We start from the raw sequence: 19,219 nt of genomic DNA, 5'->3' as shown, positions 1-19,219 counted from the left end.
CTCCTCACTTCCCAGACGGGGCGGCCGGGCAGAGGCGCTCCTCACTTCTTCCCGGACGGGGCGGCCGGGCAGAGGCGCTCCTCACTTCTTCCCGGACGGGGCGGCCGGGCAGAGGCGCTCCTCACTTCTTCCCGGACGGGGCGGCCGGGCAGAGGCGCTCCTCACTTCTTCCCGGACGGGGCGGCCGGGCAGAGGCGCTCCTCACTTCTTCCCGGACGGGGCGGCCGGGCAGAGGCGCTCCTCACTTCTTCCTGGACGGGGCGGCCGGGCAGAGGCGCTCCTCACTTCTTCCCGGACGGGGCGGCCGGGCAGAGGCGCTGCTCACTTCCCAGACGGGGCGGCCGGGCAGAGGCGCTCCTCACTTCTTCCCGGACGGGGCGGCCGGGCAGAGGCGCTCCTCACTTCTTCCCGGACGGGGCGGCCGGGCAGAGGCGCTCCTCACTTCTTCCCGGACGGGGCGGCCGGGCAGAGGCGCTCCTCACTTCTTCCCGGACGGGGCGGCCGGGCAGAGGCGCTGCTCACTTCCCAGACGGGGCGGCCGGGTAGGGGCGCTCCTCACTTCCCAGACGGGGCGGCCGGGCAGAGGCGCTCCTCACTTCCCAGACGGGGCGGCCGGGCAGAGGCGCTCCTCACTTCCCAGACGGTGGGTGACCGGGCAGAGGCGCTCCTCACTTCCCAGACGATGGGTGACCGGGCAGAGGCGCTCCTCACTTCTTCCCGGACGGGGCGGCCGGGCAGAGGCGCTCCTCACTTCTTCCCGGACGGGGCGGCCGGGCAGAGGCGCTCCTCACTTCTTCCCGGACGGGGCGGCCGGGCAGAGGCGCTCCTCACTTCTTCCCGGACGGGGGCGGCCGGGCAGAGGCGCTCCTCACTTCTTCCCGGACGGGGCGGCCGGGCAGAGGCGCTCCTCACTTCTTCCCGGGCGGGGCGGCCGGGCAGAGGCGCTCCTCACTTCTTCCCGGACGGGGCGGCCGGGCGGAGGCGCTCCTCACTTCCCAGACGATGGGTGGCCGGGCAGAGGCGCTCCTCACTTCCCAGACGGTGGGTGGCCGGGCAGAGGCGCTCCTCACTTCCCAGACGGTGGGTGGCCGGGCAGAGGCGCTCCTCACTTCCCAGACGGTGGGTGGCCGGGCAGAGGGGCTCCTCACTTCCCAGACGGTGGGTGGCCGGGCAGAGGGGCTCCTCACTTCCCAGACGGTGGGTGGCCGGGCAGAGGCGCTCCTCACTTCCCAGACGGTGGGTGGCCGGGCAGAGGGGCTCCTCACTTCCCAGACGGTGGGTGGCCGGGCAGAGGCGCTCCTCACTTCCCAGACGGTGGGTGGCCGGGCAGAGGCGCTCCTCACTTCCCAGACGGTGGGTGGCCGGGCAGAGGCGCTCCTCACTTCCCAGACGGTGGGTGGCCGGGCAGAGGCGCTCCTCACTTCCCAGACGGTGGGTGGCCGGGCAGAGGCGCTCCTCTCTTCCCAGACGGTGGGTGGCCGGGCAGAGGCGCTCCTCACTTCCCAGACGGGGCGGCCGGGCAGAGGCACTGCTCACTTCCCAGACGGGGCGGCCGGGTAGAGGCGCTCCTCACTTCCCAGACGGGGCGGCCGGTCAGAGGCGCTCCTCACTTCCCAGACGGTGGGTGGCCGGGCAGAGGCGCTCCTCACTTCTTCCCGGACGGGGCGGCCGGGCAGAGGCGCTCCTCACTTCTTCCCGGACGGGGCGGCCGGGCAGAGGCGCTCCTCACTTCTTCCCGGACGGGGCGGCCGGGCAGAGGCGCTCCTCACTTCTTCCCGGGCGGGGCGGCCGGGCAGAGGCGCTCCTCACTTCTTCCCGGGCGGGGCGGCCGGGCAGAGGCGCTCCTCACTTCTTCCCGGGCGGGGCGGCCGGGCAGAGGCGCTCCTCACTTCCCAGACGATGGGTGGCCGGGCAGAGGCGCTCCTCACTTTCCAGACGGTGGGTGGCCGGGCAGAGGCGCTCCTCACTTCCCAGACGGTGGGTGGCCGGGCAGAGGCGCTCCTCACTTCCCAGACGGTGGGTGGCCGGGCAGAGGGGCTCCTCACTTCCCAGACGGTGGGTGGCCGGGCAGAGGCGCTCCTCACTTCCCAGACGGTGGGTGGCCGGGCAGAGGGGCTCCTCACTTCCCAGACGGTGGGTGGCCGGGCAGAGGCGCTCCTCACTTCCCAGACGGTGGGTGGCCGGGCAGAGGGGCTCCTCACTTCCCAGACGGTGGGTGGCCGGGCAGAGGCGCTCCTCACTTCCCAGACGGTGGGTGGCCGGGCAGAGGCGCTCCTCACTTCCCAGACGGTGAGTGGCCGGGCAGAGGCGCTCCTCACTTCCCAGACGGGGCGGCCGGGCAGAGGCACTGCTCACTTCCCAGACGGGGCGGCCGGGTAGAGGCGCTCCTCACTTCCCAGACGGGGCGGCCGGTCAGAGGCGCTCCTCACTTCCCAGACGGTGGGTGGCCGGGCAGAGGCGCTCCTCACTTCTTCCCGGACGGGGACGGCCGGGCAGAGGCGCTCCTCACTTCTTCCCGGACGGGGCGGCCGGGCAGAGGCGCTCCTCACTTCTTCCCGGACGGGGCGGCCGGGCAGAGGCGCTCCTCACTTCTTCCCGGACGGGGCGGCCGGGCAGAGGCGCTCCTCAGTTCTTCCCGGGCGGGGCGGCCGGGCAGAGGCGCTCCTCACTTCTTCCCGGGCGGGGCGGCCGGGCAGAGGCGCTCCTCACTTCTTCCCGGGCGGGGCGGCCGGGCAGAGGCGCTCCTCACTTCCCAGACGATGGGTGGCCGGGCAGAGGCGCTCCTCACTTTCCAGACGGTGGGTGGCCGGGCAGAGGCGCTCCTCACTTCCCAGACGGTGGGTGGCCGGGCAGAGGCGCTCCTCACTTCCCAGACGGTGGGTGGCCGGGCAGAGGCGCTCCTCACTTCCCAGACGGTGGGTGGCCAGGCAGAGGCGCTCCTCACCTCCCAGACGGGGCGGCCGGGCAGAGGCGCTCCTCACCTCCCAGACGGGGCGGCCGGGCAGAGGTGCTCCTCACCTCCCAGACGGGGCGGCCGGGCAGAGGCGCTCCCCACCTTCCAGATGGGGCGGCGGCCGGGCAGGGGCTGCAATCCCAGCACCCTGGCAGGCCAAGGCAGGCGGCCGGGGGGTAGAGGCTGCCGCGAGGCCAGACCACGCCACCGCCCTCCAGCCCGGGCAACACCGAGCACTGGGTGAGCGAGACTCCGTCTGTAGTCCCAGTACCTCGGGAGGCTGAGGCGGGCAGAGCACTCGGCGTCAGGAGCTGGCGACCAGCGTGGCCAAGATGGCGAACGCGTGCCTGCATCCAAAGGAGAAAAGGCAGGCAGCGGTGGCGGGCGCCGGTAGTCCCAGGCAGTCCGTGGCGCGGGCAGCAGCAAGCCGAGTAGATTGTAGCCTGGGCCAGAGAGGGAAAGAAAGAAAGAAAGAAAGAAAGAAAGGAAGGAAGGAAGGAAGGAAGGAAGGAAGGAAGGAAGGAAGGAAGGAAGGAAGGAGAGAGAGACGGAGTCTTGCTCTGTCCCCCAGGCTGGAGTGCAGTCAGAAATATTTCAATTTCCTTCTTAATTTCTTCATTGACCCACTGGTCATTCAGGAACATATTGTTTAATTTCCATGTATTTATATGTTTCCAAAATTCTGTTTGTTATTCATTTCTAGGGGATTTTTTCCATGTGATCAGAGAAGGAGCTTGATATTATTGTTTAATTTCCATGTGTTTTTGTAGTTTTCAAAGTTGTTCTTGTTATTGATTTCCAGTTTTATTCCACTGTAGTCAGAAAAGATACTTTATATTGTTTCAAAATTTTTGAATTTTCTAAGACTTGTTTTGTGACCTAACATATGTTCTATTCTCGAGAATGATCCATGCACTGAGAATGTGTGTTTCAAAGCCATTGAATGAAACGTTCTGTAATTATCTGTTAGGTCAATTTGGTCTATAGTACAAATTTTTCTTTTTCTTTTTTTTCTTCTTTTTTTTTTGAGACAGAGTCTTGCTCTGCACCTAGGCTGGAGTGCAGTGGTGTGATCTCAGCTCACTGCAACCTCCACCTCCTGGATTCAAGCAATTCTCCTGTCTCAGCCTTCCAAGTAGCTTGGACTATAGGCACCTGCCACCACGCCTGGCTAATTTTTGTATTTTTAGTAGAAACAAGGTTTTACCATATTGGTAAGACTGGTCTCAAACTCCTGACCTCAGGTGATCCACCTGCCTCGGCCTCCCAAAGTGCTGGGATTACAAGCATGAGCGACTGCACCCGGCATATAGTGCAGATTAAGTCCAAAGTTTTTTTAATTTATTTTTCTATCTAAATTATCTTAAGTCCAAAGTTTCTTTGTTGATTTTTCTATGTAAATTATCTGTCCAGTGTTGAAAGTGGTGTGTTAAGATATCCAACTCTTATTGTATTGGGGATTATCTTTGTCTTTGGCTCTAATAATATTTGTATCAGGGTACCCCAGTGTAGGGTGCGTATGTGTTTACAATTGTTGTAGCCTCTTGCTGAATTGAAACTTTCATCAATATAAAATGAACTTTCTTTTTATAGTTTTGTATTGAAATATATTTTGTCTGATATAATTATGGCTACTCTTTTTGTTTTAATTTTCATAAAATATCTTTTTTCCATCCCTTTATTTCAGTCTATGTGTGTTGTTATAAGCGAAGTGTGTTTCTTGTTGGCTATAGATTGTTGGGTTTTGTTTTTTTAATATATTAAGTCACTCCTTTTTTGGATTGGAGAATTTAGTCCATTTACATTGAATGTTATTATTGATAAGTAAGGACACTACTGCTGTTTTGTTATTTGTTTTCTGGTTGTCTTGCGGTGTTCCGTCCCTCCCTCTCTCCCTTCCTCCCTCCCTCCCTCCCTTCCTTCCTTCCTTCCTTTTCTTCCTTCCTGTCTTCTTTCCAGCCTTCCTTTATGTCAACGTGATTTTCTCTGGTGGCATGTTTTAATTTCTTGCTTTATGTTTTTGTATATCTGTTGTAGGGTATTTTTTATTATTTTAGGTTATCATGAGGCTTGCAAATAACACCTTATAACCCATTATTTTAAACTGATGACAACTTACCTCTGATTGCAAAAACAAACTAACAAATGATCAGAGAGAAAACTAATAAAAACTATACGCTTTACCTTCGGCCACCTCCAACTTTTTATCTTTTTGTTGTTTCTATTTAGATTTCATCAACTGCTTATGCCTTAAAGAGTTGTTGCAGATTTTTTATATATATGTTTGCCTTTTAGTATTACTGCTCAAGATATGAATAGTTTACACACCATAATTACAGTGTGTATTAGTTCATTTTCACCCTGATGATAAAGACATACCCAAGACTGGACAATTTAGCAAAAAAAAAAAAAAAAAGGCTTTAATTGGACTCACAGTTCCATGTGACCAGGGAGGCCTCACAATCATGGCAGAAGGCAAAGAGGAGCAAGTCATATCTTACATGGATAGCAGCAGGCAACAAGAGAGCTTTTGCAGGAAACTCCCATTTTTTTAATGCCATCAGATGTCTTGAGACTTATTCACTATCACAAGAACAGCACAGGAAAGATCTGCTCCCTGATTCAATTATCTCCCACCAGGGCCCTCCCACAACATGTGGGAATTATGGGAGCTTCAAGATGAGATTTGGGTGGGAATACAGAACCAAAGCATATCACAGTGACATAATATTCAGTAATATTCAGAAAATTGTACTGTGTACTTACTGTTACCAGTGAGTTTTGTGCCTTCAGATGAATTGCTCATTAATTTTTTTTTCAAATCGAAGATCTCTTTTTAACATTTCCTGTAAAATAGATTTGGTGTTGGCAAAATTCCTCAAATTTTGTTTTTGTCTGGGCAAGTCTTTATTTCTTCTTCATCTGTGAAGCATATTTTCACTGGATATACCATGCTAAGGTTAAAGTTTTGTTGTTGTTTTTTCCTTTAGTGCTGCTGTAAGTATATCATGCCACTCTCTTCTGGCCTTTAAGGTGTCCGCTGAGAAATCTGCTGCTACATATATTGAAGCTCCATTATATTTTATTTTTTTATGTTGTCTTGCTGCTGTTAGGATCATTGTTTTTGATCCTTGACCTATGGGAGTTCGATTATTAAATGACTTGAAGTAATCCTCTTTGAGTTAAATCTGCTTGGTGTTCTATATATGACCTTCTTGTACTTGAATATTGGTATCTTTCTGTAGGCTTGGAAAGTTCTCTACATCCTCGTTAAGGCCAATACCTCTTAGTTTGCCCTTTTGAGGCCATTTTCCAGATTCTGTATGTGTGCCTCGTTACTTGTTTTTCTTTTGGCTCTTCTGACTGTATTTTCAAGTAACCTGTCTTCAGACTCACTATTTCTTCTGGTTGGTCAATTCTGCTGTTAAGAAACTGATCATTCTTCAGTTTGTCAATTGAATTTTTTAGCTCCAGAAAGATTGCTTGATTCTTTTTTTAATTATTTCAGTCTCTTTGTTAAATTTATCTGATAGGACTCTGAATTCCTTCTCTGTTTTATCTTGGATTTTGTTGAGCTTCCTCAAAACAGCCATTTTGAATTCTCTCTCTGAAAGGTCACAAATCTCTCACTCTGGAATTTGTCACTGATGCCTTATGTAGTTTATTTGGTGAGATCATGTTTTCCTGGATGATCTTGATGCTTGTAGATATTCGTTACTTTCTCTGCATGGAAGATTTAGGTGTTTATTTTCACCTTGGCAGCCTGGGTTTATTTAGACCAGTCTTTCTTGAGAGGGTTTTCCAAGTATTCAAAGGGAGTTGAGTGTTGTGATCTAAGTCTTTCATTACTTCAGTCATTTGTGCATTAGGTGGTACCCCAAGCTCGGTTTGCCTTTCGAGTTTATTTAGAACCTGAGAGCACTTTAGCCTGCAGTGGGAGGGCTTGCTAGAACTTAGGCTCTGACTTCTGGGATGGACAATTCGACACTGGCTAAGTTTGAACTAAATGCTCCCTCTATGGGAAGAGGCCAAATTCTGTCCTGGGTAGCTTTCTGTGGTAACACGTTAGCACTATGTTCCAATGCAAAGTCCCATATTCCCTTTGCCCTCTTTCCCCCAAGTGCACAGATTCTCTCTCTGCATGCCACCCTCTGCTGTCAGGGGATGGGAAAGGGCTTGTGTAGGCAATTCAAGACAGTCTTTCCTACCCTCTTCAGTGCCTCTTTCCTTGATATGATGTCAAAACCAGGTACTGTGATCACAAACCTGATTTTTTGTTCTTATGAAAATGCTTTCTTGGCTGAATAGTTGTTCAATTTGGTGTTCCTGGGGAGAGGTGGGGAAGGAGCAACACTGGAGAGTACTATTTGGCCATCTGGCTCTGCCTCTTTCATCTGGATTTTGCATTGGGCATATGGACACAATCCCTTGGAACCATCATATTTATTCATCTAACTGCTAGAATCCACTACTTTAATTCATATTTTTCTATAAGTCTGAATATGTAACTCTTCAGGCTATTAATTATGAGAAATATTTACTTCTGAGGTCATCAAATTATACACCTCACTCATATTTAAATATTCTTTGAGAAAATAATCTTACTTTAAGTCCAAATTTTATACTTTAAACTCTTTAAAACCAAAGTCATTGAAATTAACATGACACCAACAATTATTTTATAGGTTTAGTAATATTTTATATACTGTATGCAAATTAAAATTAATAGTTCCAATAGTTTTAAAGTGGATTCTTCAAGAATTTCCATTTGCAAATTTTTGTTATATGTAAACAGAAATGGCTTTACTTCTTTCTTTTTCAACTAGATGTCTTTTATTTCTTTTTCTTGCTTAAATGTCCTGGCCAGAATCTCTAGCACAATGTGGTGTAGAAGTGGCAAAAGCAGATATCTTTGTCTTGTTTCTGATTTTAGGTGAAAAACGCTGAGTCTCTCATCATTAAGAATGTTAGTGTTAGCCGTGTGTTTTTATAGATGCCCTTTATTAGGTAGGAAAAGTGACTTTCTATTCCTACTTTGTTGAGCATTTTTACCATGAAAAGTTGTTGAATTTTGTCAAATTTTTTTCTGCCTCTATTGAGATGATCATAGGCTTGGGTTTTACTGATTTTGGGATGTTAAACCAACTTGCATTTACGGGATGAGCCCATTCAATTATGATGTACTAGTCTTTTTAAATGTTGCTGAATTTGGCTTGCCAGTGTTTTATTGAGGATTTTTATGTCTATATTCATATGCATACTAATCTGCAGTTTTCTCATCAGGTCCTTGCTTTTATATTAGTTTCCTATGGTTACCATAAAAAGTCATCTCAACATTGGTGGCTTAAAGTGACACAAATTTATTCTATAACAGTTCTGGATCTCAGGAGTCAAATATCAGTTTCACTGGGCAGAAACTGAGGTGTTGACTGGGCTGCACTCTCTTCGGAAGTGCTAGAGGAGAATCCATTTCTTTGTCTTTTTCAGATTCCAGAGCTGAATTCTTTAGCTAATGATGCTTTTCTACATTTTCAAACCCAGCAGTGTAACATCTTCCAAATTCTGCTTTCATTATTACACTGTCGTCTGCCATCAGTCCTTCCACCTTTCTCTTATAAGTCTCTGGTTATGCATTTAGTGCTCACTTGGAAATTACAAAAGAATCTCTTCTCAAGAAACTTAACCACACTTGCAAAGACTTTTTTGTCATATAAGGTAATATTTACAGTTTCTAGGCGTCAGAACCTATGTATTTGGGGGCCATTATTTAGCCTTCTCAGTTTTGTTTGGGTATTAGCTTAACACTAGTCTCATAAAATGAATAGGTGGAGGGGATGGGGCAGAGTGGAGATTGTCTGTTAGTGGGTACATTGTTTCCTTTAGTAAGGAAAAAATATATTAAAGTCAGTGATAGTTGTACCATTCTGTGAATATACTTTTAAAAGCATTGAATTAAATATTTTAAGTAGTGAGTTATAAGGTATATGAATCATATTCCAATAAGGCTATTAAAAATAAATTAAGTAGGGGCTTTGCTTTCTTTGTTTCTGTAACATACCTACAATGGACAATTTCTTTTCTGATAAAGCACATTCAATTAACAGTAGCAGGAAATACAAAGTAATGAAAAGAAGTGAGACTAGGTTATTTTTGGCAGCCAGTGGTAAGATTTAGGGTTTGCCAAACCTCTGATCTCTTCAGCTTTCTTAACATTCTATGAATACATGAAGTTAAGATTACATTACTGATATTTTAATTAATGTATTAAAATATATTAATTGCTTATTGCATATGTATGCCATGCATGTATTGACTTAGCAAATTAGCAAATAAAATTGAGGATGCCACAGTAATGGAAGTGCATGGCTCACATTGGAAGTAGTATTCCAGATATGTCTAAAGACACGACTGGTAATCTGGATATGAAGCTAGACTCAGATGTCATAAATAGAAAGCCAATTTTGAAGAAACCTCATAAAAGGGAAAAATCCCGAGAAAAGTGTGGAAGGCCTGGATGCAATAAAGTTAGGCATTTAACAAATTTGAAATCAGTGTCTAACTAGGAGATAGGATGTGAGGAGAGTGGGTATTAAGGAGGTTGGGAGATAAATAAAAGCCATGGCACACCATGGAAGAAGCATGAAGGTAACTGGATTTCATCCTCAAACAACGGAAATGCAACAAATAATTCTGAACAGTTGAGTGATATAATAATATTTGAATACTTAAAATATTACTTTTGCAACATTTTTCTCTTATGTTGATGAGAAAGGGTGCAAGACCTTATTTAAGGATTCCAGTTTTGAAGCTCCTTTGACAATATAAGTAGGAGAATATAGTTTGAATTATTCTAGGGTCAACTGGGAGCAAAAACAATAGAATAAAACTAAGAGAAACTTAGGAAATAGACTAATAGGGATCAAGAATGCATTAGATGTTGCAGAAGTAGAGAGATTGGAGTTATAGATGTGGCTACTACCAATTATAACTTGGTTAACAAGAAGGATAGTGGTATTCTCAGTGAGAAAATAGGTTTGGGGAATTAGAGAAGTAAATAAAAAGTTCATTTTATATACATGTTGACTGAAGTGCCTGCAGGAGACATACAAGTAGACAATATGGATAGGAAATTCATGAGAAAGATTCGGCTAATGAGGCAGATGAGGGGATGCCATCAGAATGTGGGCAATTTGAACCATAGGAATTCCACAAGCTGCACAGGGAGAAGGGAAGTAAGTCCTACATAACGCTGACATTTCAGGATGAGGTTCTGAGCAAAGAAATGAGAACTAGCCTGTGACAGGATAAAGGAATTATAATAATTTTAATATAATAATTTCGCATTGTAATATTTTATAATAATTTTATATTATAATAATTATGAAAAATATCAAATTACCAAGAGTTCTCAGAACAATTACAGGTAGTTGTAAGCACTTTGCTGAACTGATAAATCTGTCTTAAGATATGCATTCCATAAAAAGGAATCCTTATTAAAGTAGGCTGTGGGTTACTGACACGCAATTAGGTTTACTCTTGGCTATTTTATGCTTCATTTTTCTGGTCTCATAACTAGTGAGATCCTCAGATAGATGGTCATTGAACTATTTCTTTATAGTCTGTAATGAGTTAAGGACCTTGTGTCATAATGTAAATCAACTAAGGCATGTAAGGAAAGCAAATTAACTGTTTGGTGCAGCTAACACTTACAGGGTGGGGGACATATAAGAATTTTTATATGAAGGATTTTATATGAAGGAAGCAATGTAGGTATATATTCTGGCACAAGCTTCTGATCTCACCATGGACCATTAATATAGAGTTGTCAGGTAGTCCACTTGAGCAACACTGCCAAGAACTTCCCTTTCTGGCCTTGATAGAACAGCTTGAATCAGACCAAATCTCCTTCTCGAAACCACTATAAAACAAAACAAAATATGTAATTTTTAATAGCTTTGCATGTATCAGGATGCAACCAAAGCAGTTAGAATTTGAGGGATCAATATCCCTAATAGAAAGTAACACAATAAGATGAGTCCTACATTTACCACTTTACTTCAGAACATTTGCTGATTTCTAAACTACACATGTGTTGGTCAAGAGGCAAAAAAAAAAAAAAAGCATTGGAAACTAGCTTTTTTAGCAGTGTTTTTCTACTAGGAAAACAAAAATATGAGCTTGAGAACTCCTTGTAGAGTGTTGTAAGAATTAAATGAGATAATGTATCTAAAGTGTAGGGGTTGGGGAATATTTATGAGAGAAAAAAGAGAGTATACTTGGAAGCATAGCAGGTCAGGGAGATAGGACAGTGCCATACATTATCCTGGAAGACAGTGGAGAAGATATTTTCCATAGTGGAAGAAAGGTCCTAAGTCCCAGAATTACAAAAATATTACGAGCAAGAAAGAAAATGAATAGGCCTCTAGTTTAGATAATTAACAGTTCTTTGGTGAGAAATCTCAATGAAGTAATGAAAATAGAAAGCACATTGTTAGGACTGCATGGAGGCATAAGTAGGAAATATTGAGCACTCTTGAAAAGATTGGTCATGAAAAAGAGATTATATATTTTTAACATGATGAATTATTGACCCCTTGAGATTTTCTAACTACTCTGAATTTACTAGCAAATGAATTAACAAGTTCTTTTGATTCCTTTTTACATAAAGGAGAGCCATACTTACAGCTGGGAAAAAAAAAAATGAACCCTTCAAAGATAAAGGATAAATTATCTTACAGAAAGTTAATCCTAGTTTACATTTCTATAAGCACTATATGACACTGCCAGAGATGGATAGCTTAAGGCTATAAGAATTTATCCTCTATTTTGTAATTTTTAAGATTTTTTCTACACTGTATATGAATTTATTTAACAATAAAAACATAAAGATGTTACCTGGGGAAATTTTTTTTACCATCTAATATCAGATCCTATTCAACAGAGTATCATGTACTTTTTGCACTCTCCAATGTTACAAGCATAATTGGTGACTAAAGATATTTTATTTTCACTTAGAAAAGACAACTTTGCAAATAACTTCAAAAGTATACACATGTATTTTTTTGCCAAAAATTAATTTTTATAGAAAGCAAATGGATCATTATCAAAGGTACAAATCTATGACAGTGAAATGACATTATCACATTTAAATAAACAAAACAGAATTATTAGTACTTTTTTTTCACAGAAATGAGATTATTTCAGTTTCTGTTCATTTTTAGCCCACACAGGTTTAAGAGGAGTTTTCTCTCACTGAGCACATTAATTAGCAAATTTTGTTAATTATATATTATTCAATAATTACATACTGTTAAATAAAGATTATTCATAGTGACAAAACCTCCAATACCTGACAGAGAAAGGTAATTGAATGCCTTAAACAACTTTTGTTGAAATAATTATTCAACATGCCAATAATCCCTTGACAAAGGTGGGGTGGTATCTGAGTATGACGTACTGAATGCTATCCCATTTTTTAAACTAGACAACAGCAACAAAATATTAGACCAAAATAAGCCTAAAGAAAACCAAAGTAGGCTGGGCGTGGTGGCTCACGCCTATAATCCCAGCACTTTGGAAGACCAAGGCGGGCGGATCACGAGGTCAAGAAATCGAGACCATCCTGGCCAACATGGTGAAACCCCATCTCTACTCAAAATACAAGAACTAAGCTGGGCATGGTGGAGTGTGCCTGTAGTCCCAGCTACATGGGAAGCTGAGGCAGGAGAATTGCTTGAACCTGAGAGGCAGAGGTTGCAGTGAGCCGAGATCGAGTCACTGCCCGGCAGCCTGGAAACAGAGCAAGATTCCGTCTCAAAAAAAAAGAAAAGAAAACTAAATTTAACTTTATTTTGTATTTAAGGAAATCATAGAAAAGCGGTCTTTCATTTGTCTTTTTCTGTGCCCTATTTTAACTTTACTAATGGCCTTAAACTCTGGGATTATCAATACCGATTGTTCCCTTTGGAGTAGATTGTTAATATTTTCTGAACTATAAAATGAAATTTAATTAGGGGTAATATTTCAATATTTTCATCTCTGGGCTTGCAAATTTCTAGTGAAATCAAGACCTCATAATTTCTAAATAGTTCTGAAGTATTTTCCTTCTTTCATTTAACTCCACTTAGCCCTCATCCAGTTCTGAATACTCTCCTGCCATGCCAAAGAATTTAAAAGCCCCATATGGAAATGCATTCCTTAAATCCGAGCTCAATCTATCTACCTTTAGCCTCTGAACATTTATCTGCTCTTGTCTCATTCTCCATGCATACTTCTATAGCTAATCTATAATATTAAACAAATTATTGTTTAAAACATTAGTGAGTGACTGGAAATTATTTTAGTTATTTCATTGCATTTATTTCAGTATACTTTGCATGCGAATTTTCTATGACAGGTACTGTATTAAAATGCTGAGAACAAATAAATAGATGGGCAAAATGAAATCCTTAGTTCTCAGACCAGAAAGCTATTAGGAAACAATGCACCATATGCACTAAATATTATCCAAGAAAGCACTGAAAGGTATGGTTGCAAAGAGGAAAGAGTACTCACCTCTATCATAAAGCTTTTATTGCCATTTTGACAGGAGTAATCTTGGAGAAAAAATCCATACCCATGGGTATAAGAAAATAACAGCCGGCCAGGCGCGGTGGCTCACGCTTGTAATCCCAGCACTTTGGGAGGCCGAGGCGGGCGGATCACGAGGTCAGGAGATCGAGACCACGGTGAAACCCCGTCTCTACTAAAAATACAAAAAATTAGCCGGGCGTGGTGGCGGGCGCCAGTAGTCCCAGCTACTCGGAGAGGCTGAGGCAGAAGAATGGCGTGAACCCGGGAGGCGGAGCTTGCAGTGAGCCGAGATTGCGCCACTGCACTCCAGCCTGGGTGACAGGGCGAGACTCCGTCTCAAAAAAAAAAAGAAAATAAGAGCCTAGTAGAAGAAGAACAAAGAAAGATTTGGGGTGGGGCAGAAGGCATTTCGGTGGTCTTTAAATCACATCACATGCATTGTAGCATTCTGCCCACTCCTTGCAGACATGAGGATCCTAAAAAGCTTTGAAAATAACTCTTGTACACAGACATACTCAGCCTCCTGATATTTTATAAGTAATATAGAAGAATTTTACATATTTACATCCTAAAAGCTTGATGCTTATCAGAAAAGAGGTTAATGACGGTGTGGATAGGCTGTTCATATTTAATGTCCAGGCTACTTCTCTTTGTAAGATAGACTGTTTTTTCCTCAGGCTACTGCTAAAGAAAAACTTTCCATATCCTGTTTTCCTACAGCATAAGGACAGCTGACAGACAAGTGGGGAAGCCCTAAGTCAGGGTAGTCAGAGCTTAGACAGTACTGTGAGCTGTGTGTGGTATGAACTATCTCAGAAAGCTTATCTGTGCCATCACAGTCCTTCAAACTTTGAACTAGAAGAAGATAAGGAAGTCTTGGCAGTTGGTAGTGAGAGAGAAGCTGGGAAAATGCTGTGAAGAAAAGTCACGATCTGGGCAGGTCAAAGCCATGTACAAGGCATGACAGAGCTAAAACCTTGGAGAAGCTGAGGAGAAGGTTGCTTGACAATACAGAATGAAATAATAGTGTTGACAATCCTGGGTCCTACTATATCCAATACCCAAATCTGACTGCCAAAAATCCTAGATACACCATAAATCCAGAACCACCTTCTAGCTATGGTCTTCTTGAGCCCTTAAGTGATCCATTTCAATTCCAACATTTATATGATTATATGTGTATCTTTTCACTAAACTGTTTCATAAACTACGTAACTAGATTTCTGTGCCATGGTTCCACAAACGCTAGCAACAATTGTGTGTGTGTGTGTGTGTGTGTGTGTGTATGTGTGTGTGTGTGTGTGTTAAAAAATGCAGCAAATTATAATCAGGGTAAAAGGTAAAAACTAGGACACTGAAAAGTGTACTATGCTTGTCAGTAAGCCAGGATTCTAAGAAAGATGAGTTTGGAAGAGAAGAGAGATTGAAAGAGAAGTTGGAGAAATACTACGCTAAAGAGGTAGAAGAGAGAGAAGGGAACAGAGACGAGAAAGAGGGTGTGGAAGATAAGTCTGTGTTTATTTAATATGTAGCTACATTTCCTAATGTCGCTACATTAATTTTACCAGATTTAAGAAATTATTGTTATCTTATTAGTTCTCTCATCGGGGTAACAATTCTCATATTTTGGTGTAAATAAAAATAACCAGTTAGGGAGATTTTTCTTTCTTTTAAGTGAAGGCAGGAATCTATATTTTTAAAGACGTTCCACCAAGTCATTCTAATGGATACAGAAGTTGCTTGGAGAACCACTGATCTAGGACAGGGAAATAGACACTCTTGTTTGGAGCACCGATTGTTTGTTTTCCCTTTTTCTTTTTAATAGGTACATATGATTGCAGAGAGGGACAAAGCAATGATTAGACAAGTAATAGAATTTATTCAAACAGAAATATTTCTTCTAGAAATAATACCTAAATAACACAGTTTTTAAAAAGTGATTATTTGAAAATCACTTTGTGCATTATTTTGTAGATGAATTTGTTGTACAGTTGCGATCAAGTTAGACTACAAAATCAAACTGAAATAATTTGAGATGCCACCTCACCAGAAACTGTAGCTTGAACTATTATAACAGCTCTGTGTTTTACCTTTGATTCTCATTCTTACAGCTAAGCAGAGAGATAAAGTGAATTGTCTAAGGTCTCCCTGACAGTAAATGCCCTAGTCTGTATGATTGCAAAGTTATGCCTGTCTTAGTTTCAACCTTGGATCCCTCAATACTGAAGTTCATAATACTTTAGCCAGAAATGGCTAGTGACATAGATTTTTAAAACTTGTACCTGCATCTTATATTGTAATAAATCTTCTTATAAAAACTATAAGAGATTTTTCCACTCTTCAACTTATTCAAGGCATATTTATTATATTATCTCCAGCTACTATACTATGTGGTTCTGCTCTATTAAATTATCAACATCTATTTAATGTCACTTCCTGACAAACACCATGTGACCTATTGGAAATAATACAACCTCAGTCTTAAAGAAGTTCAAGCTTACAGTCAAATTCCTAGTTTTCTTGAGCATCTTAGAATAAGAAAAAACATATACGTAAAACATAATAATATTAATTCTACATATGGTGTTTACTATGTGCAACATACTCTTCTGAGTACTCTACATTTATCAACTATTCTAATCATCACCACATACGTTAGGTACTTATCTACCTCCATTTTCAGACAAGGAAGTTAAGCCCCAGCTATTTTAACAAACTATCCCACACCAATATGACTAGTGGGTGGCAGGGCTAGGATTTGAATCCAGGCAGTCCAGCCAAAGGGTCCATGACCTTACACACTACATTACACTGACTTTCAACTTTTGCACTCAGATCTTTCGAGAAACTACCTTAACGATGAACTAAACACTGAAAAAGTGTTCTGATATGCACACCTGAATTTTTATACACATACAAATTTTGAGAGTACTTGTGTCATGCTGTAAAGCACTCAGCATTTTAATCATTCTTCATTTGAGAAAATGGAGCCAAGAATTCAATTTTAAAAAATCATTCATGCTATAGAAGCAAATTGGCAATTGGTGTTTTATTTGTTTAATGGGCTGACCCTCTCAGCACCAAAGTAAATTATTTTGATGATACCTATTTCTCAGCAAAATTATTCTAGACAAAACAATTGGTTTTGTTCTCATATCCTCTAATTTTTATGCATTCATTATTTTCATTTCTTGACTTAATGCATAACATTCAAAGACATCTACTTAACTTAAAAATATATGTCTTTATGACTGTCAAATACTATTGTGTGTGCTTTTAAATCTACACATAAATGCTTTTACATTTCTCATTTTAGCTTTTCTTTAACTTCAACATAATGTTTAACTCACTCAATTATTATAAATCTAGTTGCTAATTTTTATTCTTATACTATTCTGTGGCAAGAAGGTGGTATAATTTATTATTTCTCACCACTATGAACATTTAAACATTTTTAACATTTCAACTTTATAAATAATGTGGCACTAAATATTTTTGGACAAATCTCCTGGTCTGGAGAAATTAAAGTGTATGTGGAATATATAACTGGAAGTGGAATTGTGGAGTCATAAAATAAATGTTTTTAGTTTTATTAAATTTGTGCTATAGCACTCTCTAAAGTGCACCCTAATTTTAGGAAATATCTATTATTTCCCTTGCTAATTTTTAAACTCAGTTTTTTTACACTTTCTTGTTAAGTTTGTAGAAAATATAAAATATCTGTATCTTTTGAGTACAAACATCTTATCATGTACAGACATTAAGACTATTTCCTTATGGTTTGTTATTTGGCTATGACATTTCAATTTTCGTTTTTTTTTTTTTGGTATAAGGATTTTAGTACAATTTAATAAAATTTTAAATATATTCTTTTTTTGTTAATATTATCTTGAGTTTGACATTCATTATTAGATATTTAATACAACTAGAACTCGTTTTTGTAAACAGTATAACATGAAACTAACTTTTTTCATAGGGTTAGCCACTTATTAAATAACTTCATCAACAGCTGACTTATGTAGCAATACCTATGAAGGCATGTTTCTTGACCTGTTATGTTCTACTCTTCTATTTGTCTAATAGTTTCTGAATACTGTACTGTTTTACTCATCATGGCTCTGTAATACCTCTTAATATCTGATAATATTAAATTCCTTTACCTTGGCCTTCTTTTTAAAATTCTTGTAATTTTTCTGTTATTATCTTATACAGAATCAGTCAATATTCACCCACTCAAAAATAGAGCAACAAAGAAACTTATTGTGAGTGTAACTGCACTAAATTATTTTTGAAATTCCAAAGAACTAATGGCTATACTGATGGCTCATCTCATTCATATTTTATATTTTTGCATTTATTCAAGTGTTTTTAAATGTCTTTAATAAAGTTTCAAATTATACTTCATGAAGTATTTTCACATTTTTGTTAGTATGTTTCATTTATACTCCATCGATTACGTAACTAATGAATTTTTTTCTATTATATTTTCTAATTAGTTAATACAGGTATGAAAGAAAATCAACATTATTTAAGTGATGTCCCTGAACTCAACTAATTTCCTGAGCTATTTTCTCAATCTCATAGTCTACATATTGGTTATTTTGATTTTTCTGTTAAGATTACACTACTCTCTACAAATAATGATACATAACAATTATCTTATTCACTTTTCTTGTCTTAATTCAGTGACTGTGATCTGCAATGCTATATTAAATGGCAGGAGTGATAGCAGAAATGGTTTTCTTTATTTTAACTGCATCATTAGAATTATTTTAAATGTTTAGCATGAAACCTGTCCACTTTTCAAGCTTGCTAATTTTAAAGTCCTTGATCAAACGGTACTAAAATAGAATTCCTTATCAATTTCACAGAAATAAAGATTTTTTGTAGCATAAGTTAGATGGATAAGAAACTTATTTGCAAATAAATACAATGTTAGTGGAATGGCAATAGCATTAAATAGTGGTGCACATTACACGTGGAAGAAGAGTTATCAATGCAGTACAGAGCTCCAAGTAAAATTAGAAAAAATAAATAAAAATTAAGTATGAACACAATTTCCGTGTTTTATTATGGGGGAAAATTGAGAAGATATTTCAAATGAACTGTGAATGATTACACATTTATTGAAAAACCACTCAACAATAATTTAACAATTAGTGAATTCAGTGAAAGCATAACTTTGGTGGGGGTAAGAGATCTGCTGAGTGAAGCCTAATTCCTACACCCCACTACCCTGAGGATGGACTAGATTTAATGACCCATTTCCAAAGAATAGAGTGGGAATAGGAAAAGCAGTAACTTTACAGTACATAAACTCGAAAAACACTATCTTAACCAAGTAATGAAGGTGAACATCACCAATAATGTCATGTGGATATCACATGATCAGTAATGCCATGTGGATGTCACCCCATATCATGTGACAAAAAGGGCATTGGGTCATGTTATTTCCCAACACTCATAATCCCAGTCTAATCATTAAGAAAACAATAGACAAACCAGATATGAGACGTTCTACAGAATATGTAGCCAGTACTCCTCAAGACCGTCAAGGTTATGAGACACAGCAAAGATTGAAAAACTGTCACATACCTAAGGTGACTGAAGAGATATGACAACTGAATGTAACATAGTAATGGATATTGTAAAACAGAAGAGCATGTTATAAGAAGATATTAATGGAAAAACCAG

The sequence above is a fragment of the Symphalangus syndactylus genome, chromosome 14 (assembly GCF_028878055.3).
Source record: "Symphalangus syndactylus isolate Jambi chromosome 14, NHGRI_mSymSyn1-v2.1_pri, whole genome shotgun sequence".
In the NCBI taxonomy this organism is placed as follows: domain Eukaryota; kingdom Metazoa; phylum Chordata; class Mammalia; order Primates; family Hylobatidae; genus Symphalangus; species Symphalangus syndactylus.
This window is presented reverse-complemented; position numbering follows the sequence as displayed.